Source organism: Corythoichthys intestinalis, chromosome 20, assembly GCF_030265065.1.
Source record: "Corythoichthys intestinalis isolate RoL2023-P3 chromosome 20, ASM3026506v1, whole genome shotgun sequence".
NCBI lineage: Eukaryota > Metazoa > Chordata > Actinopteri > Syngnathiformes > Syngnathidae > Corythoichthys > Corythoichthys intestinalis.
This window is the reverse complement of record NC_080414.1, coordinates 17,849,317-17,872,369: the sequence shown is the minus strand read 5'-3', so window position 1 is coordinate 17,872,369 and position 23,053 is coordinate 17,849,317. Positions and strand designations below refer to the sequence as shown.

At 38.8% G+C, this 23,053-nt stretch overlaps 1 protein-coding gene and 1 long non-coding RNA gene across 5 annotated transcripts in view; one reads left to right on the top strand and one right to left on the bottom strand.

Annotated features, from left to right (window-relative positions):
- Window positions 1-23,053, bottom strand: part of LOC130908426 (uncharacterized) — an 85,090-nt gene that overhangs the window by 8,816 nt on the left and 53,221 nt on the right. For both annotated transcript variants that reach the window (XR_009061598.1, XR_009061599.1), the window contains exon 4: window positions 15,038-15,107. This is a non-coding gene — a long non-coding RNA (uncharacterized LOC130908426). The remainder of the gene's footprint in view (window positions 1-15,037; window positions 15,108-23,053) is intronic.
- sulf1 (sulfatase 1) overlaps window positions 7,386-23,053 on the top strand; it is a 70,956-nt gene continuing 55,288 nt past the window's right edge. For 2 of the 3 annotated variants that reach the window (XM_057823824.1, XM_057823826.1), the window contains exon 1: window positions 7,387-7,573. The gene's annotated coding sequence lies outside the window, so the exon portion shown is untranslated. Of the gene's footprint in view, window positions 7,574-23,053 lie in introns of all 3 variants that reach the window. The other variant, XM_057823825.1, reaches the window with a different exon arrangement.

Sequence of the window (23,053 nt, the reverse complement as noted above, 5' to 3'; positions counted from 1 at the left end):
CACGTGATCGCTGTATTGTTCCGCCCCCTCGTCCGTCATTTTGTGTCTGTATTATCAATGGTCTCAATTGATCGAGCAATTTATAATGCATTTCATGGGAGACCCGGTGCTTTCGGATGCCGTAAACTCACTGGATGCGTTGCATAATGTGGAAAAGCTTCAGTTTATCCATTCGCCAGATCCATATTTGATGCCTAAATCGATGTTTTTCGACCCGCTGTCTTCGCCGTATTTGCCTGACCTGCTAGCTACCCTGATATTTACAACTATCTTGTCCACACAAAATCAGCCTATTCTCACGAAAGTTTGAAAAACTTTAAGAGCTTGGAGGCTTATAAATACTTCGTTGCTGGTTGGGTGAAACAGGTCCTCGTCCACGAAAATTCGGCAGGAATCTATCTTGTGCTTGGAAAGGTGAGTTACGAAATTTTCAATTCAAAATCTTTTGTTCTTGCTAACATCCACTGTCAAGTCTAATGTATTTCATGTCATTTGTCAATGGAGCTAGGGCTTTTAATGTTTATATGGTTTAGCGATAGCACTCTCACTACATACATACGTGTATGTTGTTGGCGATTAGCCTAGCAATGATCTTAATTGTGGTTGTCAGCCCAAAACCCTCTAAATATATATTAAATGCATCTTACCAGATACAAAATGACTACTACATAATCTGTTGTAATCGTTTGGAGCCCAGTTTTCTCGTCGAATTGCAGCAGCCCATCTCGCTCTCTCCTCTCCGGGTCTCTCGGAATCCGGTAGAACTTCAAGTCTCTCCGTCTATCTTCTCTGTTATTGCAACCGACCGCCACACACGCCTTCACCATTTTGATTATTAATGTTAACGAGCAGAAAAACACGCCGTAAATAGGAGGAATGAACGTAGCCGTAACAGGTAAGCACGATGTGTTGACGGACAATTGGGCGGCACCAGTCAGGAGGGCGGAGTTGTGACGTCACGTGGGTAGGGTCTATACTTTTGTCCGGCCCATTTTTGGAGTTTTGTGTAGTATGCTAATGACTTATTTTCTTTTCATTCTCTTTTGTGTTTTTTCATTGCAAGCAAAATAAATGAAGACATTACTACCAAAGCATTTGTAATTGCAATCATTTTTCTGGGAGAAATTGAGCATTATCTGAAAGAATTGGAGGGGTGCCAATACTTTTGGCCAGCAGTGTATCTGTGTGTTAAAGCTACAGTGGGGAGAACAGGTATTTGATTCCCATTGGCAGTGTATCAAATACTTGTTCTCCCCACTGTATATGAACGAAATGTGTTAATAAGTTCTGCTGTATGGAAGCTAACCTATACAGTACTTATAGCTTGTAGCTCAAGTGAAGTGTGGCGTCTATACTGTATGTTTTTTGTATAACGGCATGTATTGTGGCGTTGTGTTGAATGCATGCATGTTTTTTGTTACAGTTTTCACACACAAAATAATGACTTAATATAAAAACAAGAAAAGTCTACCTTGTGTTTTATTGGAGGACATTCAATGTAAGATAGCTACTGGGACGTGCACATGGAAACGCACTATTTTGGACAGTACACTTATATATTTTGTATTTTTAAGCGCTAAAAAAGTAACAAAGTAATCCAGAAAGTACACTGGATTTTCCAAAAGAAACAAAAATATACTTATTTTATCCTCTGCAACACTCACAGAAAAAGAGGAAGAGGAAGTGTAACAAGTTTGGAACTTTTGTTCAATTTTTTTTTTTTTTTTCTGGTATCGGGTCGGGACTCTTTATCGGCAGATTCTCAAAATCAGGTGACTCGGACTCGGGTGCAAAAACATGCGATCGGGACATCCCTATTTTAAATAATGTAAAGTGAGCCGGTCTGAGGCATGAAATTCCCCATGCTGAAAATGAGTCCCACTCCAGCCCTGGTTGTAATTCACATTTTTCCTTTCGGTCATGATTGAATTACTTCACTAATAATTAGAGCTGTCAAACGATTCAAATTTTTAATCAAATTAATCACAGCTTAAAAATTAATTAATCGTAATTAACTGCAATTCAAACCATCTCTAAAATATGCCATATTTTTCAGTAAATTATTGCTGGAATGGAAAGACAAGACACAAGACGGATATATACATTCATCATGCTGTACATAAGTACTGTATTTGTTTTTTATGACAATAAATCCATAAGATGGCATTAACATTATTAACATTCTTTCTGTTAAAGGGATTCACGGACAGCAAGACTTGTAATTCTTAAAAGATAAATGTTAGTACAAGTTATAGTCGTTTTATATAAAACCCCTCTTAATGTTTTCGTTTTCATAAAATTAGTAAAATTTTCAATCAAAATATAAACTAGTAGCTCGCCATTGTTGACGTCGCCGAGCGGTGCCATCACAGCCGTTCTTGCACAGTGTCTTTATCTACGTAAGATATTGATTGAAATACACCACAAGGTGTCAATGGCAAATTTTAAATTACTTAGAAATCAAGCCAATAAGTGTGTTTTGTCTCTTGACTGACGCCGTAGCTCCGTTTTTTTTTTTTTTTTTTTTTTTTAAAAGACTGGGTCCATTGCGATTCACATTCATTTGAGCTCTGGCTTCACAACGTATGAGACCACTGATAGTTTGTCTATTGTGACTAAATATTGCCATCCAGTGTATTTGTTGAGCTAAACGAAATGTTTGAATAGAGATTGACCCAAGTCTGAGTATGTTTTATGTGTATTTTGCATAGGTATTTTGAGCTTTTCTTTTTGTGAACATTATTTTTTTGAGAGATAGGAATAATATTTTTGTTGTGCTTTCACAAAATGATACCTATGTTTGTTGTGAAGGAGTTGCCGAAGCTTATGCCAATAAACAGCGCGGTCCAATGAACGCCTGTGCCCACTGCCTTTCACTGCCTCTTAGCTCTCAATGTGCAAAAAATGGCGTCTTGTAATCTGTTTGAGGCAATGCATGAGCGGGTCATTCCGCGCATGCGTTAAATGCGTCAAATATTTTAACGTGATTAATTTTAAAAATTAATTACCGCCCGTTAACGCGATAAATTTGACAGCACTATTAATAATCCAATTGTTTGATTAGCATTTTATCAGCTAGAAACAGACTTTTTATTTACTTCAAAATTTAATAAATCGGGACATTCCAATTATACATTTTTGATCCGCGCGTCATTCAATTATTTCACATTTACTTCACTGAATATTTTTCCCATAGATTGATAATGTTGATTGGCCATCAATAGACTGTTTTCTGTCCTGTTATCAAGGGCGCGTGCCTTAAAAGTCTGCGTGTGGACGTGATTGAGCTCATTTGTATTTGACAAAGGCCTCGTGACGTGGGCCACAGGATGCAAATGGCCCCCCTGCCTCCCCTTTACTGATTCGCACCTCTGATTAACTCACCGTCGGATATCAAGCGGGTATTAACTCATTAGGGCCGTGGCCTTTGAAGTGGCTGCCGGGCATCATCGGGGTCTCGTAATCCCTTTTTAATGGGAGACGGTGCTTTAACAAAATGATTCCTTTGACAGACTTTCTCACCTAATGCACCTTATTTGGGGGGACGTTCAATCCATTTGGACTGGGAAGGGTTGGCAGCCTCTCCCAGTTCAACAGACGCCTGTGTGTTAATTGTTTCTCTAATTGTGATCTGGTAGAATCCGTTATCAATCCACTTCCTCTTCTTCCTCCAGCTTTGTAACATTTGTCTAGCCCCTCCCTCTTTAACTGGAGGCAATAAGGTGATGAAGGCCAGGAATGCGGCCGTGGAACTGTAAGGATTTATCACACGGAGGTGTGAGGGCCGCCGCCACGCTCAGGCTTCACTGTCTGCAGATGTAACAGTTTAGTGCCAGCAGCATTCCCGCCATGGGGCCAATGCGTTGTTTTACGGTTTCGCGCTTTAATTAGGCCAGACCGCAAACTAAGGAACTGTTCACGCTAGACTCTTATTTTTAATGATTTTTTAAAATGCTGCCAGTCGTTTCAGCTTGAAACGAGTCGATTGAGGTGGGTGAAATCGGAGTTTTGGCCATAAATGAGCAACATTGATGTTACCGGGAAAGCAATTTGGCTTGATTCCCAGTTTGTAGTTTTTGAACACATTATTATGACACTACAGATTGTGAGTTAAGCCTAAAAAGAATCTTTTTTTTCCTTCATAATGTCAATTTGAATGCTGTTTTATTCGCTTGAACCTAGTTTTCATGCTTAAAACTTTTGGAACCTTTAAGAAACAAAACCCTACGACCTATTTCAGTTTGCGGCAATTCTTGCCTACTGGATACACTGATGTCATTATTTTCATCACTGTTGTCATTATAAATGATAACGTTGTCATTTTTGATAGAATTGTGGTTCACAAACGCGTCAGTGATGCCGTTTTTGTTGTCGTTTCTGAAAACAATTGAAGCCATAACATTGGTTATTGGGATAGAATTGTTTTGGAAAATGATAGTGGTGTTGTAGCTGAAAATGATCACGTTGGTCATTTTCGGAAACCAACTGCAGTTATGTTTTTGTAAGCGATTATGCTATCATCAATGGACCAAAGCTGCCAATCAGATTTTTTTTTTTTTTTAACATTCCACGATTCGTTTAAGCAGACGCTTCTTATACAATGTCAAAATGAGATACGACGCCCTCTGGAGGCAATGTGTGCCTTTTATTTAAAAAAAGAAAAAAAAAGAATGACTAAACTCCCACCTCAGAAAAATCACTTGAAGATGTGAATCCTAAAAGTAAATTGTAAAATGTCTTTAGTCTAAGAATGAGGACTAGAGAAATCATACAATATTTATATTTTTCTAAACATAAAATTTGAAAAACGTTTTTTTACAAATTTCAAATATGAAAATATTTACAGTGATCCCTCGCTACTTCGCGCTTCAAACTTCACGCCCTCAGTCCATCGCGGATTTTTTTTCCCTCCCTTCACCTCCTTGGTCTTTGTCAGTCAGGCAGTGAGTGTGCTGGAGTTGCTTATTGAAATTAACGATAATTGACAGACAGTTAAGCTTTGATCTTGCCTGAGACGCTGGTAAGCAGTGACTTCAAAGCGCCACATGCATCAACATCATTTAACCTGTTAAACAGTTGCTGTGGCAACTCGTTGTGTGTAAGTAAGCAGATTCAGTGGACTCACTCAATGAAGCATTTAATAAAGACATGCATTTTTCAACTTTTTATTAAATGGATTGGGCGTCTACATTTTTTCTTGTTTAAAAATAATTCGGTTGGACCGTAACATGTTTAAAACATATCATAATTATTATTATTTGAGAAAAAAAGTGAAAAAACACATGTATATATGTGAGATATGTGAGTAAAAACCAACAACAACAACAACAAAAACTGAAAATAACTGGACCGTAACACAAACATGCTAGACTGTGCGTCCCGGGCTGTTGGGGGACGGCTATCGATAAGCTTTTGCTTTTTTCCCGTTTTCCTTTGTCTGTCATCGTCTTTGATTACACAACCAACACGAATAACGACACACAGTGCGACACTCTTGAATGATATATACTGTATATCTCTTTCCAATGATAAATCTGAATGAATAGATTGAACACACACAAATAATAATAATAATAATTTGTGAGGGTGGGGGATGCTACTTCGCGGTTTTTCCACTTATCGCGACAGCTTCTGCTCCCCATTAACCGCGAAAAAAGAGAGCTCACTGTAGTTCTTTCCTGTTTGCTTTTTTTTCATCAAAAATATATATGACGGAAAACACTCAGGTGACTAGAAGTTCCGCTCTGAGACCCCCAATTTGGCCAACTTTCAGAATTGTCCGATATACATGTGTGATACAGCATTGGAAAGCTTAACATCTCAATTTTCTGGGGGAAGAAAAATTTTGAACAGGAGGGCATTTAAAAAAAAAAAAAGTTTTTTTTTGAACAGCAAAAACCTATCTGGAGTTGAGCGCACGCGAGAGCAGAATTACAGACGACATGACTTTAACGAGATATTATCGCGTACTTACCTTGTTTCGATGCAAAAACTCCATGTAGCATGTATTACTGAGTGCCAAGACACAGCTGTGAATGGCCGCAGCTGGATTTTTGGGGATTTTATGGGTGAAACATGGTCATATAACAAGAGTCGCTATGAAAAAAATCACAGACAACAAGGAGTGGTCGAGATTTTCTTTTTTATACACGAGTATTTACCTCTAAAAAAATTTTTTTTTCCCATTTTTTTTTTGTTTGGATCGAATTTTTATCATGTAATATATTGGAGAAAATGTGACAGTAACAAAGAAAAATACAATTAAGCGATAGTTATGATGTAGATATCTGGGACTTTTTTACAGATCGCATTTTTTTCATTGTGACATAATTTGTTTAAAAGTTTAAAATGTGTGAAAAATGTGTAAAATATTTTTTTAAAGTCGTTTTTTTTTTTAAACGAAATATGAGACATCAATTAATGATTCTGAGCTAAAAACGACAGAAATTTTGAATAATAAATATAATTAATTATCTTCGTTTTATGGCTGGGTTAAAACAAAAGCGGTTGCGCGACGTCTGTAAATGGGGGTTTTCAGGGTAAAACGGACCAATTCAAAATAGTTCGGTGGCTTAATGCGCCATGAATCTGCTATGGCAGCATATAGGCATATTGTTCAATCAAACACAACAGTTGTTTTGGCTTAAAATACAGCAGTTTCTTTTAAAGAGGAGTGCAAGAGCAGAAACTGCTTTTTCAGTCTTGTCTGTGTTTTCCGCCATATATATAATTAGAAAAATAAAGACAAACAAACAAAGAAAAATATCATGTGAATATTCAAAATTTTTTACCCCTTTTTTGTTTTTTATAATATATTTTAAAAATAGTTTTTAATTAAATACGTTTTAAGATTTACAATGTTTCTAAACAGTTAATCGGCTATCAGAGTAGTTGTCAATTCATTTGCTCATCTACTAGTTGTCAATTATATATAATAGCCCTCTGAATTACACCTTAACTATGATGTGGCACCCTTGGTACAGACATAGCATTGCGGTCACATTTGGTGATTATATTAAATGAGTGGCCCTAAAACACCTGAAATGGGTCTGCAGATACTCTGTCCATCATTATTTCATGTTTGCGTCAATATTTATGAACTCTATGCCACCATTCATCTCCATCTCCTTCCTCTACTTATGCTAGTGACATGCAACTCATTTCACTCTCCCCTCCTATTTGTTCTCTTTCCACTCCTCTCACTCTGCCTCTCAGGTTACCAGTACCAGGGCTTTTCTCGCTTCCCTAATTTGTGTGTGTGTGCGTGTCCCGCACCGTGTCCTGGTCCCTGCCTCCCGGTTCGCCGGAGCCACCCAGCAGCCGGCTCGTGATTGGGCCAGCCCGCCATCGGGGCGGGAGAGGACTCTTTCTCGGTGTGCTGACTGCTCCGGGACGTGTTTCAACAGATGGTCGAGGTTGGAGGGTGTCATCACATCGGAGAGGGGATTAGAGGAGAGAGGTTGTCTTCCAGGAGCTGTGTGGTCCCCTTCCTTGGTTCCTCCTTCCTTGCCACCACCATCAAGTCCTCTATGAGCGCAGGGAACACTCACAGGACTCCTTTTACTGCCGCCAGGTACGTGACTAAACATTCAAGTGGGGACATCAGGAGTTGACCGTAGCGGTGCCGGGTTAGGACTTCAATCCGCCCTTTCGACTCTGGATGACAGGAATTCCCTCTGTCGCAAATTCCTACGTCTCAAGGGATTAGTAGGCAGCACATTCCATTAATGTCATTTTTTTTCTCCCCTCGTAGCGCAGGGTATTTGTAGACTAGTGCGACTGGGTTAGAGACTGTCTGGATTCTAAATTTCCCTATTTGTCTCAGTTTCGGAACATTTTTGGCACGTCCTGAAATAGGAAAATGAAAATTCCGAGTGCATCTCTGGTACTTCGCACACAGTCATCAACACAAGAACTTTCAAGGACACATAGAGACTGAATGTGCACCTATCTCCTCTCCAATCTTAAAGCTTAACAGATGAGCTGCTGAAACGTGCGCTTTGCGTGGGAGCTGTCAAGAAGTCTTGGGGGTACGTGGGTGCAGTCAGTGTGCCACTGTGTGTAACTTGAACTCAAGTCAGAAGGAAAGAGGGAATAAGACGTATAGTATTTCCATCCCGTGAGAGATGGCGCAGCTGTAAAACGGCGCAAGGGACGCCGCGCGCGTGAAAGCCGCTGTTGTACAAGCCGGTGTTGACTCTGGTAAACCAGCCGTGGCTTCGCTTCCTGCCTGCTGCTTGAAGTACTTAACCCCCAGTAGGCTGTGATGGTTGCGGCTTTTAAGACAGACGCTTTTGCCGGGGTGAAAAATGGGGTTGAATTATCTGATCGGAGTGTGGAAATTGAAAAGATGTTGATGGGGAGATTACTCTGGTTTGGCATTGGATAGAAAGTTGCTGAGTCAAAAACGTAAAGCTTGCACTTGAACTAAAGTGAACAACTGTACCAGAGAAAGACCAAGATTGCTTGAAAAGATGGTCTCCATCCACTTGTGTGGTAAGTGACAGGGTTCGGACAATAAGGTCTACTTAACCAAATGGACAATTTGTCTGGCAAGTGGTTTTGGTCTGCTTCTTTGGTGGTCTATGGGTTTCAGTATAAAGTGTCACTAGACCACAGAAACAACGTCTATTTTGACCAAACAAAACCTAAAAGTGTGGACTCGAGCCGCTGGTTTGGTAAACGACAGGGTTCAGACAACAATGTTTACTTGACCAAATGGACAGTTTGTCTGGCAAGTGGTTTTGGTCTGCTTCTTTTGTGGTCTATGGGTTTCAGTAAAAAGTATCAAAAGACCTCAGAAGAAATGTCTATTTTGACCAAACAAAACCTAAACAGTGTGGACTCGAGCCGATTGTTCGGTAAGCGACAGGGTTCAGACAATAAGGTCTAATTGACCAAATGGACAGTTTGTCTGGCAAGTGGTTTTGGTCTCGTTCTTTGGTGGTCAAAAGCTCTCGGTTGTTAGTGTTGTTACACCACAGAAGCAAAGTCCGTTTTAACCAAACAAAACCTGAAAAGTTGCAGTCGGTTAGGGTGCATCCTTGATAGTGTTCTGCAGTTCCTTTGAGCTTGTGTAGCACTCAAGACCAAACTATCCAAGCCCAAGAATTTCCTGAGACCAAAACCTATTGATAGTGTTCTGCAGTTCCTTTGAGCTTGTGTAGCACTCAAGACCAAACTATCCGAGACCAAGAATTTCCTGAGACCAGAACCTACTGAAACTAAAACAATGCCAAGACTTTTTGAAGTCGAGACCGCAGCTTTTGAGGTTGATTCCATTTCCAGGGGTGGTGAAAAGTTAGTAACACAAAATTGTTTTGTATTTGCTCTTAACCAAGTGATTTTCCTTAAAATCACTTTAATGCATTTTAATTGCTGGTCTTGACAGATAAACCCTAGTCCGGGACTGAACCAAAACCAATAATTTTATAAGTCCCGACCAAGACAGGACCAAGACCTTCCAAATGTGGTCTCGAGAAACACTCAAGACCAAAACCCTTAAAGTAAGGTCTCGAGACTAACCAAGACAAGACCAACACCCTCCAATATCAAAGTGTGGTCGCGAGACAAGGCCAAGACCCTCAATGTTCGGTCTCAAAACCAATCGAGACCAACTAAAGACCCTCAGAATGTGATCTTGAAATCTGTCTTAAGACAAAGACAAGTCTTAGGAGTTTTGACATTACTTTGACCTGAACCAGGTGCTACCTTGCCCATGTTTTTAGTGCATCAAGTTTTGAATGATAGCATTGACCAATTAATCAATCTAACAAAGTACCAGCACCAGCATGAAGACTGTGAGAATTCTGTTTGGCTGTCGGGTAGCCAGTTCAGCTGACGCTCTGTGTTGTGTTTGGACTGCAAAGGTGCTCCTTTTAAACTGTTTAGCTTCAGTGTGCTACAAACAACAGCAGGAGTGAGCGGCAGCTGCTGCAAATAATTAGGACTTTGGCGGGGGGTTCCACTCCGGCCAAGATAAACATTATTCCAGTAGCGACTCTGCCATCTTCTGGGTCATTTTTTTTCTTTAAGTATGACTGTAATTCCCGTCATTGAGCTTTATCTAATTACTAATTGCTGGGACAAATTCTTGCGGTAGCGGTAAGCTATTTGTCATATCTGGAGATCTGCATGCGGTCCAGTTTCTTCATGGGTTTTGGTTGAGAAAGGCAGAGGCCAATCTGGTCTTCTGAGAGCACCCCCTGCTGGAGGATTAACTAGTTGACATCCTCACATGTCAGTTGTTCAAACAATGACTTTTGATTAATTGATAAAAACAAGATAATGTACTCAAAATGCTGAAAAGGAAGTGACAAAGTTGTTGAATAACAATGTCAGCTGTACTGTAGGCAAATCCTTTCAGGGCTTACATTTTGTTATTTCTCTATATTTTTAGAAGGTATCTCCAGGGGTAACAAGCCATGTAGCATTGATCTATTTTGGAGCCCACAATGCAGCCCCCTAGTCCTGCTCCCCCCACCAAGTGTTTGTTCAGCCTCTCATTTGAGCGACAAAGGTCAGGACATGCAAACATTCGAGTCCTTGTCGTCACTGGAAGGAATTCTGTCGCATCGTGGTGCTAATTTAGCTTTTTCCTTACTGTGTGACGAACTTCTGACGAAGAAAGGTTTACCGAAACTGACTTGGAAATGGACAATTCACAAAGTTTTCCTATTGTGTGGTTGTAACTTTTCCAGGAGGTCATATGCAGAAGGGGGTTAAGCCTGAAAGATGGTGAAAGATAGTGTATTGCTGCAAATCTGAGATCAGTGCAGTTTTTAAGTTGTAAAAAAAGCTTTTCGCATCGATTATGAAGGAGAGAAATGCTAATATGTTGAAAGTTGGGTACATTAGGCAACATGAACAGAGTATGTTTTAGGGTTAGGCGATTTTAAAATCAAGATAATAGAGCAAAAAAAAAAAATATTGTGTCATATTTAATCTACTGTATGCGGACGATAGCTATCAAGTTTGAAGGATTTTGAACCTTTTCTCAAAAAGAGTCCAATGTTGTGTGAAAAGATGCCAATGTGGCGAGTTAGCGCCTTGTACATCTGTAACTCCATTTTCATTTTGGCATCGAAAGCCCTTTCTAAGTCATGTTTCTGTTGTTTTAAAGCTTGTGGTGTCATGAAAAACAAAAATATTAGCGTCAAATTCATTGTTCTGCTTGGAGGGTTCCAATTTCTCCGCATTTTAAACAGAAACCGATATATTTATTAAAACGAAAGAAGGTCAAACCAACATATGTGAGTGAATGACACATCAAATTCAAACCCTTATTCAATGCAAGGGGTATCCAAACTACGACCCACGCACCAACTGAGGCCCAGTTTTTGACCCACAATTTATGAAATGGCCCGCACAAGAAGCTTGAGTCCAGCCTATATTCTGTTACATTACTCAGCTTCGAGACTAGATGGCACTATTAAACACTTGCTAACATTAGCTTAGGAGTCAAAACCTAGCATGTTGAAATAAATGTAGAAAACAATACAATTTCAGTTTATGGTTTTAGATAAATAAACATATATAAAAAATAATCCAATGTGATAAATCTCTTGTGAGTTTCTTGATTTTTTCTTGGCTCACAAAATATTTTCTTTTTCTTGTGCAAATTTTGTTTCAGTACTGGAAATATAAATATATATATTTATATCTGGATTACTCCGGTGCTTGTAGCTCTCAAAGGGATCCACAGATAAAAAGGCTTGTAGTACTTAAAAGATAAGGAGTCAAAATAATTTGATATTAAAATGCCTTTTGATTTTTTTCCATTTTTTTATACAATTTGTAAAATTAGTTTAACTAGTAGGTCGCCATCGTGTTTGACGTCGCAGGGCGACGACGTCACATGGTTACGCTGCCAGGCTTCCACAGTATGACTCTAACGATATAAATATGTCATCTGTTCAACCTTTTTAATTTGAACCCCAGAGGAACATTAATGAGCGTGACAGCACTGTTGATATTTCACAAAACGAGCAGCAAAAGCAAAATGAACAGGAAAGACGGGATGAGACAAGACGATAGTAGGGGGAAAAAAATGGTGTTCTGCCAAAATGTGCTACACTGGCGAAAGGAGAATTTGACACCCAAAGTACTACCGTGCATTTTCAGCTTGTTTTGTTTAGATGCATACAGACAGAACATACTAAAGATGCATTAAAAATACTTAAAACGTAGTAATTAGGGCTGTCAAACAATTAAAAATTTTAATCGAGTTAATCACAGCTTAAAAATTAATTATTCGTAATTAATCGCAATTCAAAAATATCTATTAAATATTCCATATTTTTCTGTAAATTATTGTTGGAATGGAAAGACACAAGACGGATATATACATTCAACATACTGTCCATAAGTACTGCATTTGTTTATTAAGACAATAAATCAACAAGATGGCATTAACATGATTAACATTCTGCTAAAGCGATCCATGGATAGAAAGACTTGTTGTTCTTAAAAGATAAATTCTAGTACAAGTTATAGAAATGTTATACTAAAGCCCCTCTTAATGTTTTCGTTTTAATAAAATTTGTAAAATTTTCAATCAAAAAATAAACTAGTAGCTCGCCATTGTTGATGTCAATAATTGCACAATGCTCATGGTGCTGAAACCCATAAAATCAGTCGCACCCAAGCGCCAGCAGAGGGCAACAAAACAACGAAAAACACAAGTAACAAGTGGACATGACACTGTGCTGTCATTTTAATCTGTTTGAGTAGGGCATGTGCGTTAAATGCGTCAAATATTTTAACGTAATTAATTTAAAAAATTAATTACTGCCTGTTAACGCGATAATTTTGACAGCCCTATATGCTACGTGACTAATGTGTTCAACAGATCAACAATCTGCTATAAAGTTACCACAAGACAACACAACACTTAAAAGTATGAGAGGGAAACACATGAGAAAAGTATTTTGAGGCAATGAAAAGGTAATAAAAGACTCAATAAAAACACAAATAGTAAGTACTCGCCGCTTTAGACCGATGTGCGCATGTGTTGGACGTCTCACCGCGTAGAAGGAATTGGAGTAACCCAGTAGTGACAATCTACGTCATCACACCGAGCATCAATAATACATGGCGCCCTCCATAGGTCAAAACATGTACTAAATATTATAGATTTTTAAATCAATAGCAATATTTTATGTGTTTCTACAAGTCTTTAAGTCCGAGGTTCCCTTTAACTCATTCATAGCCATTGACAGTTCTCGACATAAATTCATTTTAACTGCAAAGCCTTGCATTGAAGGATCATGCTTCACTGCCATTGACAGTGATCAACGTCCAATCCAATTTGACCTGGGGGCTGGCAGCGATCGAATGCTCCCAGTCAAAATGGGTTCACGTTATTCACTGTCAATGGCAGCCAATAAGTTAATACATAAAAATAAATGGCGGATAACACTCAGGTGACTTGAAGTTCCGCTCTGAGACTCCCAATTTGGCCAAATTTCAAAATACGATATACATGTGTGATACATCATTGGAAAGCATAAAATCTCATTTTTCTGGGGGAAGAAAATTTTGACACAGGAGGGCATTAAAAAAAAATAAATTTAAACAGCAAAACCCTAACTGGGTGTGAGAGCACACGACAGCAGAATTAAAGACGCCATGATTTTAACGCGATATTATCGCGTACTTACCTTGTTTAGATCCAAAAACTCCATGGAGCATGTATCACCGAGTGTCAAGACGCAGCTGTGAATGGCCACAGATGGATTTTTTGGGAATTTTACGGGTGAAACATGGTAATATAACAAGAGTCGCGATGCAGAAATCGCAGACATCAAGAGAGGTCGCGATGATCATTTTCATATATTTACCCTTTTAAATGTTTTTTTTTCCAATTTTTCCTTGTTTGGATCGATTATTATCATCTAACATATTAGGGAAAATGCGACAGTATCAAAAAAAAAATACAATTAAGCGATAGTTATGAGGTAGATATCCGCGACTTTTTTACAGACGCCAATTTTTTCATTGTGACGTAATTTTTTAAAAAGTTTAAAATATGGAAGTGAATAATTTTTGAAAGTTGTTTTTTTTAACTAAATATTAGACATCAGTTAATGATTTTAAGCTGAAAATGACAGACATTTCGAATAATAAATACGATTACTTGCCTTCTTATGGCTAGGTTGAAACAAAAGCGGTTGCGCGACGTCTGTAAACGGGGGTTTTCAGGGTAAAACGGACAAATTAAAAATAGTTTGAGGGCTTATTGCGCCATGAATCTGCTATGGCAGCATATAAATATATTGTTCTATCAAACAGCAGTTTATTTTAGAGAGGGGTGCAAGAGCAGAAAGAGTCTTGTCTGTGTTTTCCGCCAAATACATTTTAAAAACACAATCTTTTTTTTTTACCTGATTCTGATCCTGTTTAACAAATGAAAGTGGAATGATTGCAAGTTGGCCCTTGAAACCTGCCCTCATCTTTCACAGACCGACGCAAAAGGAAATGAAAGAGGCTAACGAGCGAAACGGCGGCTCAATCCGAGGCACGAGCGTCGACGTAATCTTCCCGCGACACGGCCGCGAATAAAGGAAACATCGGAAAACGTGTCTGCGTACGCTATGTACTAGATTTACCCCCCTCCGTCACGGCCCCCCAAGAGGGTCGCACTGTCCTCGCTTTGTGGTCTCTTGTCTAATAATCCCCTCCCTGGGGAGAAGCAATCTGTTTTAGACGGGAAAGAGAAAGGGCCCTGTCTGTATCGCGTACAATTAAGCGGGCCTGTCGGAATTCTTACTTTTTTTTCCCCTTTTCTTGGAGGGAGAAGTGCTGGGCTTTCATCTAAGAAAGGAGATAATGGGGTGGGAGGGTCCGAGTGAAGGGAGAAAGGGGTGAGGGAGGGGTGCAAATGAATGAATTCCACCTCCCTGACCCGCTCCGGCACTTCCACTAATAGAAGCTAGCGTGTGTTTCAGCTCTCCTGCTTCTTTTCTTTGATTCGCCCCTGGAGCCGCTGGACCTATTCAGGTTTTGCTTCGTTAAACCTTCACGTGACTCGCCTTACCTGAGTTCTTTCTGGGCGAGTTCAGTTGAGTTTGTCGTGATGATCCGCTGCATTCTTTCAGGTGAGCTTCCTACAAAAAAAGTTCACTTCATTAATGGATTCATTTTCTTACTGGGTTAATATTCCAGATCTCTATTTTGAGGGCTGTCATGTACTTAAAAATCCTTGACAAATCACTTAATGGGACATTCTGATGGGGTGGGTTAATTCAGCACTTTAGGGCAGTTTTTAAATTTCAAATCAGTAGATCCTAGAGCATAGATCTTGACCCCCGAACCCGACTCGACCCGAATTCTGGGCTAAGTCGGGCCCAAAATGTCAATTACCGTATTGGCCCGAATATAAGACGGCCCTGATTATAAGACGACCCCCTCTTTTTCAAGACTCAAGTTTGAACAAAGACTTTTTGAACACCAAATTAATTTTTATACACAAAATAATTACAGTACATCTGAAACAAATGATTGTAACAATAGATTTGAGAGAAAAAGCATGTTATTTGGCCTCATTCAAATCTTAATATCTGAACATTTAAATATGTAAACTAAAGTGCAATCACATTCCAAAAAGAATGGCTTCTGGTTTTTGAAATGTAAATAAACCAATCTACAGAACATCGCTTTAATGATATCTGGCGCCATCTAGCGTCGTGAATGGGTATAACGTCTAGACCGCGAATATAAGACAACCCCCACTTATTTCAATGCAAAAAACACCGTCTTATATTCGGGTCAATAGAATGTTTACGTTCGGGTCGGGTCGACTTCTCTCTCGCTACCTTTTTTTTAAATAAATATATATTCATATGTTTCTACTAAAACAATGTATGGATGTTAAACTAAGGAATACTTGTCATAAAATAAATAATTTGGATAAAACAACGTGCTGTGCATGCCTGCGCATGTGAATGGCGTGGCTCCACCCTCTTTTTAATCCTCCCCTCCCGCACTGGCGCCCTCCGCGAGTCCGCATCCTGGTATTTCCTTTTCGATATGAAGCAGCAAGGAGTGAAAAACAAACTAAAGACGGGGGAAATGAAAAGCAAAACATGCACCGCGGTAGAAGTGGGATATGGAAGGGCTTCAAATTGATTGCTGAAGATGCTATACAGAAACCTGTGTCGGCTTCGCTGAATGTAAACGAATGCTCTGCTCTCATAAGAGAAATATAACAAACTTTTCCAGCGTTATTTCATTGTGTAAATGCATTTATAATAATCATAAAAATATGTAGACTATATTATATAAACATTGAGAAAACTTGAGTTTTTTTCTGCCAACTCGAAGAGATTAAAATTAATGTCAAAACCATTATCCGCCTGATGGAACAGACACACAAATATAAAAGATATAAATGTTTATTGAATATCCATCTAACAGTCCTGTTTAAATGGGAGAATTCGTTACAAAAGACAGGCTTTAATTTGTTATCATTATGCACAGGCATCGGCACAAATGTGATCACACAAAACGCAACCACGCATCGCATCCTCGCATTTCCTCCTTCTCCTGAGTCCTCACAAATAAAACATAACATTTTGTTTTTTTTTACGGGCTCGCGCCTACAAATAAAACATAAATAAATGATAAAATAATAATAATAAAACATTTGGGTTTTTTTGGGCTTGGGCCTGCAAATCAAGTTAATTGATCGGGCTCAGGCGGGGTCGGGCTTAAATACCCGTGGGCCGGGTCAGGCCGGATTTTTTAGGCCCGATCTAACCTCTAGTAGAACCTCAGAAAGTCACAGATTTAAGAAACAATGAATTGACAAAATGTTCGTGATACTGAAAAATACGCTATAAACTTGTTGGCTGCCATTGATGGTGATAGATTACCAGGGTTGTTCAGCATCAAATCCATTTCAACTGGGATGAGTAGCATTGCGTCATCATGCTTCACTGCAATTGACGGCGATGGATGTCCAATGCAATTTGACTGGGTGGCTGACAGCTATCGAATTAATCATTTGAATTGAATATTTAGTTTTTATTAGATGGGGTTTTGCAAGGCAAAGACCCATATAGTAAAATTCCCTTTTTTGAATGGCGTTTTTTTTGGTGCGCCGCACAGCCCAAACCGTTTGACAGACCGTTACCGTTCGAATATCAAAATGACTTGAAATTTCACACGACGCAGGGAATTTTCCAAACAGCCCCCCAAATTTTTCAGTTCGCTCGTAAAAGCGGGGTTTTTTCATGGGGGGGCGGGGGGTGTCTAAACGCTACCTGCCCTACAACTTTTGACCAATCGCATAACTTACACATAAAAAATTCCAGGATGGTAAGGGGCATAAAAGTTTCATACGGAATTTGGCAAAAATGTATGGTTCCCACAGAATTTGCCAAAAACTGTCCCATTCATTTCTAATGGGATGCCACTGACAGCCATGTACGCCCAAATTTCCCATTCATTTTAAATGGCAGGAAAACAGATTCTTGTGATTTGTGACCATTGATCATTACAGCCCATTGACATTTTGTGACCTGATATCAACAGGACGTGTCCCCCAAATGTCCCTAAATTTAACAGGAAGTGACATATCAACAGAAATGGGAAGTTTCCGGAAACTGCAGTTTCTATTTATTATTATTATTTTAATTGTATTTTTTTACAATTTTGTTTAAACATATATATATAGTTTTTGTCTAACTTATTAGAATATTTTTTTAAAACTTTGTTTATATTAATTTTATTAAGAAAAAGCAAAAAATATTTTGTGATTTCTGAGTACTACTGAAATTTAAAAAATATATATTTAAAAAAAAAAAAAAACATTTTTTAAAGTCTATTATTCATGTATTTTTTAAATTTGCATTATTTATTTACATGCCATCCAACTGGCTGGCAACGGGTTCAGGGTGTCAGGGTTTACCATGCCTCCTGCCCATTCGTAGCTGGACTACGCTCCAGCACCCCCAAGACCCTCGTGAGGATAAGCAGCTCTGAAGGTGGATGAATTATTTATTTACATTACATTACATATACAAAAGAAAATATTCATTTTTGTTTTTAACAATTTTTTAAAATTATTCTGTTAAGAAAAAAAAAACATTAATTATTGTCTGATTTCTGGATTAACGACTACAGAAATTTCGTATACATTTTAACAAGAAGTTGATACACATGACTTACTTTCACGGCCACACAAAATTTTGTGGTGGGCCGCTCGCCGCCGTTTTGACACGCTTCTTCCAATTATGTGGCGGGGCATATCCGTCCCCCTCGCCGCCATTTGGACACACGCATCTTCCATTTTGGTTAGAAATCTGCCTTTTATCTGCCGGGAGGCGATAAAGTCAATCAAAATACAAATGAGGTTACGACATACTTTGGAAAGCCGCACATTTAGCCCCGAGCTATGGAAAAGCGTATACAAATTACAGGTTTACGTGTCTGTCTCTTTTTAACTCTGACTAATTCTTACTCCGACACACACACGCATGGCATACGATCCCTCGCACATGAACGCCCACAGGGGAATGCTGAACTGGCACAGGTGCAACTGGACGAATCGACTTTTTGCTAGCGGTGTCACGTCGGCGCACGTCACATTTCGGCTGTTGACAGTGTGCAGGGTCACGATTTTACATTGTAATACGCACGCATGCAAGCTGCCAGAAAACGTCCCGCGCGGTTAGATAGCTAAATATTGAACTGGCGTTAGCTTTGTAGACTACAACAAGGGTGAATTCATTTGTCGGTAATGGCCCAGAGGGGTAGGAATGTTATCCTGTCAGTGTTATTATAACCCTAAATCACCCTTTCGTGCTTGACATTTACTTGAATACTGTGATTATGATAAGACTTACTAGTGACTTAAGGGGGAAATTTAGCTATTAGCGAGATAAGGGATGAGCTACATGGAGGTGAATTTGTGAATATATTGCAAAATAGTATAATTTTTTTAGGTATTTTGATGTAAATCATCGTGTGTTATTAAACCATTGACTGCCATTGACGGCTATAGACATTCGCAGCTAACCCTCCCATTTCAAATAGATTCGACATCTATTGCCGTCTATAGGAGCTAATTAGTTAGGCTAACATTTTGAGAGGTTATACATGAATTTGTTTAGGGAATAAGTACATAAATATACAAATTTTACATTTGATGAGACACGTTACACATAGAAATTTGATTTTAAATTAAATAATAACTAAAGAAAGCCTGCAAATTTAAAATTGTTGAACACTAAAACTAGTTTTAAAATATCTTTAAAAATAGATTTTTAAAAAAAAAAATATATATTAAGAATATTGAAAAATATATGTCGCTGTCAAAGGCAGTCATAACTCATGAGAGACCTTTTGGAGCGGGGAAATACATTTTTTCAAAAGATTGATAAAATACATAAATGTAAAAATATTACATTTGATGACAAATGACTAACAGATTTAAATTACTTTTTACCTAAAAATTATTACATGTTAAAAAAAAAAACCCTGCTAATTACATAGTTTTGAACAATTAAAAAATAGAGGTTAAAATTTTATTTAGAAATATACGTATGTTAATAATAGTATATATTAATGAATGAATATATGAATACAAAATTGTTTAAATGAATAATACATATTTTTCAAGTGCATAAAAAAAATAAATATCGAAAATTTGAAAAAAAATATTACATGTATTAAAAAAAATTAATACATGTATTAAAAAAAACTACCGTAATTTTTGGACTATAAACCGCTACTTTCTTCCTTAATTTTTAATCCTGCGACTTATCGTCCAGTGCGGCTTATTTGTTGATTTATTTGGGTTAATAGGCAAGACGTGCCTCCGAGCATGCATTGCAGTGATACAGATGTAAATAACAATCAAAGTTCATGTTCTGTGCTATTTATTTATTCAGTCACTGTTCCAGTTGTTTCATTAATTGCTTGTCATGGCTTTTGGTAACACTTTGACAGTGGCGTCATAAGACACTATTATGGACATTACTGAATCCTTATGACAGATGTCATTAAGTGTCATCTGGCAAATTATGTTACTAACTCCATTTATGTCCAGCTCAGATCTTTTACATCCATTCAAAAGTGAAATAATTTCCCAAATAACACTAAACGACATCTGGTATAAGCATTCATTAATGCTAATGACAGTGTCACTTCATAATTATGATTGTCTAATGACAGTCTTATGGTGCCACTGTCAAATTAAGTGTTACCAAATACCATAACTAGCGGTTAATAAAACAACTGGAGCAGTAACTGAATAAATAATTAGCAAAGAACATGAATTTTGATTGTTTTTTACATTTGTAGCGCTGCATTGCATGCTCTGAGGCATGTTGGACAACAGTGGTGTTGACAGCAGGTGGCAGAAGAGGTTGACTGTCTCCTCCAAGGGGGCAGTATTGGCCAAATGAAGCTTCTTGAAGCAATGAAGCTTTGCAGCCAATTGGTTCAAAGCTTCATGGTGGTTCATTTGGTCTTATGACAGTCGTATGATGGCACTGTCAAATAAAGTGTTACCGGTTAATATCTTTTGGGGGAAATATCCCATAACACAGTGAAGACAGCTGTGGTTTATAGTCCAGTGCGGCTTATTTATGAACAAATACCGTTTTCGTATCAAATTTGGTTGGTGCGGGCTTATAGTCAGGTGCGCCTTATAGTGCGAAAATTACGGTATATATCATAATTTTAAAAATTTGAAAATTAACAGAAAATTTGAAGTTTGTTTTAAGACATTAAAAAATACATAGTATAACCACTACATTCGAACACATAAGGAAAAAACATTTGAATGTAAGAATTGACCTTCTAATACACTTATCATAATCATTGTCAGCCCTCCCACTTTAAATAAATTGCACATCTACATGGCCGTCAAATGCCCTAATACATAATCATCCGCAAACTCGCAATACGTCAAACCTGATTAAAACTGATCCGCCGTACTCACACAAGCACGTTTGACGTTGTGAGTGACACCCAAGCCGTCACACTGAGACCATCATTCTTCATGGCAATTTATCTTTCCGCGTCACACACCAAAGTGGATTAGAGCCCCAAATAAAAAAGCTTGTCGAACGCGCTGAAAATGTCATGGAAACGCCGGTCTGTCGGCGTATTCTCGTCAATTACCTCAGTGGAAAAGCCGTTTAAAGCAATTAGCCGTCGCTCTCTCTTGTGGTCGGAGGCGGAATCATTTATATGGGGGGATATTTGACATGTCAGTAAAAAGACAAGGAAGCCACCCGTGAGAGCCGCGTGTCCAACTCCCTCTGCTTCTCTTTGACTCTCTCCAGAGCTCCAGCCGCCTGATGGAGTGTTTCTGAGAGGGCCAAAGTGGCTGCAGAATCACAAACGTGTTGTATTTTATCCATCAGACGCTCACTAATGGTTTCCATCTATGGCTCCTAACAAGAAAGTGCTCGCTTTAAAACATGTACGTTTGACAAGTGAAAAGGGAAAAAGCAACGCAGTCTTGATAAGATGATGGGCCACTGAAGTGCAACTTGGCATCGGGCTGTCCAACTTGTCAGACCAATTGATTCTCAATTGGGCGTTTAGTCAGACGGCTTTTCCGCATGGAAGACGCTCTCGGGTTGTAAATACATTTTTTTCCCTCTTGTAAAAATGGAAACAGAAAGACAAGTCGACTTTATATTGGTCAATGGCAGTCAAGCTAGGCCTGCCACGATTAATCTACTAATTGAAAACTCATCGGTTATCAACCTATTAGCCAACTATTTTGATATACAACAAATGCTGAAAAAACACTGCAGAGGTACTATATTTGATTGTACCGTAATTTTCGGACTATAAGTCGCAAACCCCCATACTGGATGTAACCCCAGATCATGATTTTGCCACCACCAAACTTCACTTTTTTCTGAGTGAATCTCGGATCCATGCGGGCTCCAGTAGGTCTCCTGCAATATTTGCGGTGACTGTGGAATGGAATGGACTGTGTTCAATGGAAGATTCATCTGAAAAATCCACCTTTTGCCACTTTTCCAGCGTCCATCCTTTTGACAGGGTGTGGGCCTTGGCAAATGCCACACGGTTTTTTAATTGTCTGCACCCTGAGCGATCTGCAGGGTGGAAGGCAACATAAATAGTCTGAAATATCAACAAATCTTAGCTGCCTCTTACATTCCTAACCATAAAAAGGGACAAATTCTGCAGCAGGCTGGTGCTCCATCGCGTACTTCAATCAAGTACTCAACTTCAACTCAAAGTTCCTCAAGGCATAGAAGATCAAGATCCTCCAGGACTGGCCAGCGCAGTCACCAGACATGAAAATAATTGAGCATGTCTGGGGTCGGATGAAAGAGGAAGCATGGAAGACGAAACCCAAGCGTGTTGATGGACTCTGGGAGGCATGCAAGACTGCTGTCTTTGATGTTCCTGATGACTTCATCAATCATTTGTATGAATCCTTGCCGAACCGCATGGATGCAGTCCTTCAAGCCCATGGAAGTCATACAAAATATTCAATTTGGATTTCACAACACCACTACTTAATTCGCTTATTTTATGTAACATATTTTTGTATTTGAAGTACATTTTTGGTTTAATTTTCACACTACTTTCTGTATGCGACAAAACTTTAGTCTTGCGAAAATTTGACATTTATGTCTTTTTTAAATGATAAATCTTTTTTCAGTGAAACAAATATATTTTTGTACATTCAACATCATTTGTGTGGGTCTTAGCTTTCATATGAGCCTTTTCTGAAACCAATTGAATAATTAAAAGTCAGGTTATTAGCAATTTTTTCTACAAAATGGATAAGCGACAAGACTTTTGTCACGGACTGCATAAGCCGCAGCCGTCCTCACTGTATTAAGCAATATTCACACCAAAAGATATTAACCCGTAACACTTTATTTGAGTGCGGCATCATAAGACCAAATGAACCAGCATGAAACTTTGAACCAATTGGCTGCAGAGCTTCATTTGGCCGTCACTGCTCCCTTGAGGGAGACAGTCAACCTCTGCTGCCACCTGCTGTCAACACTGTTGTCATCCAACATGCCTCCTAGCATGCAATGCAGCG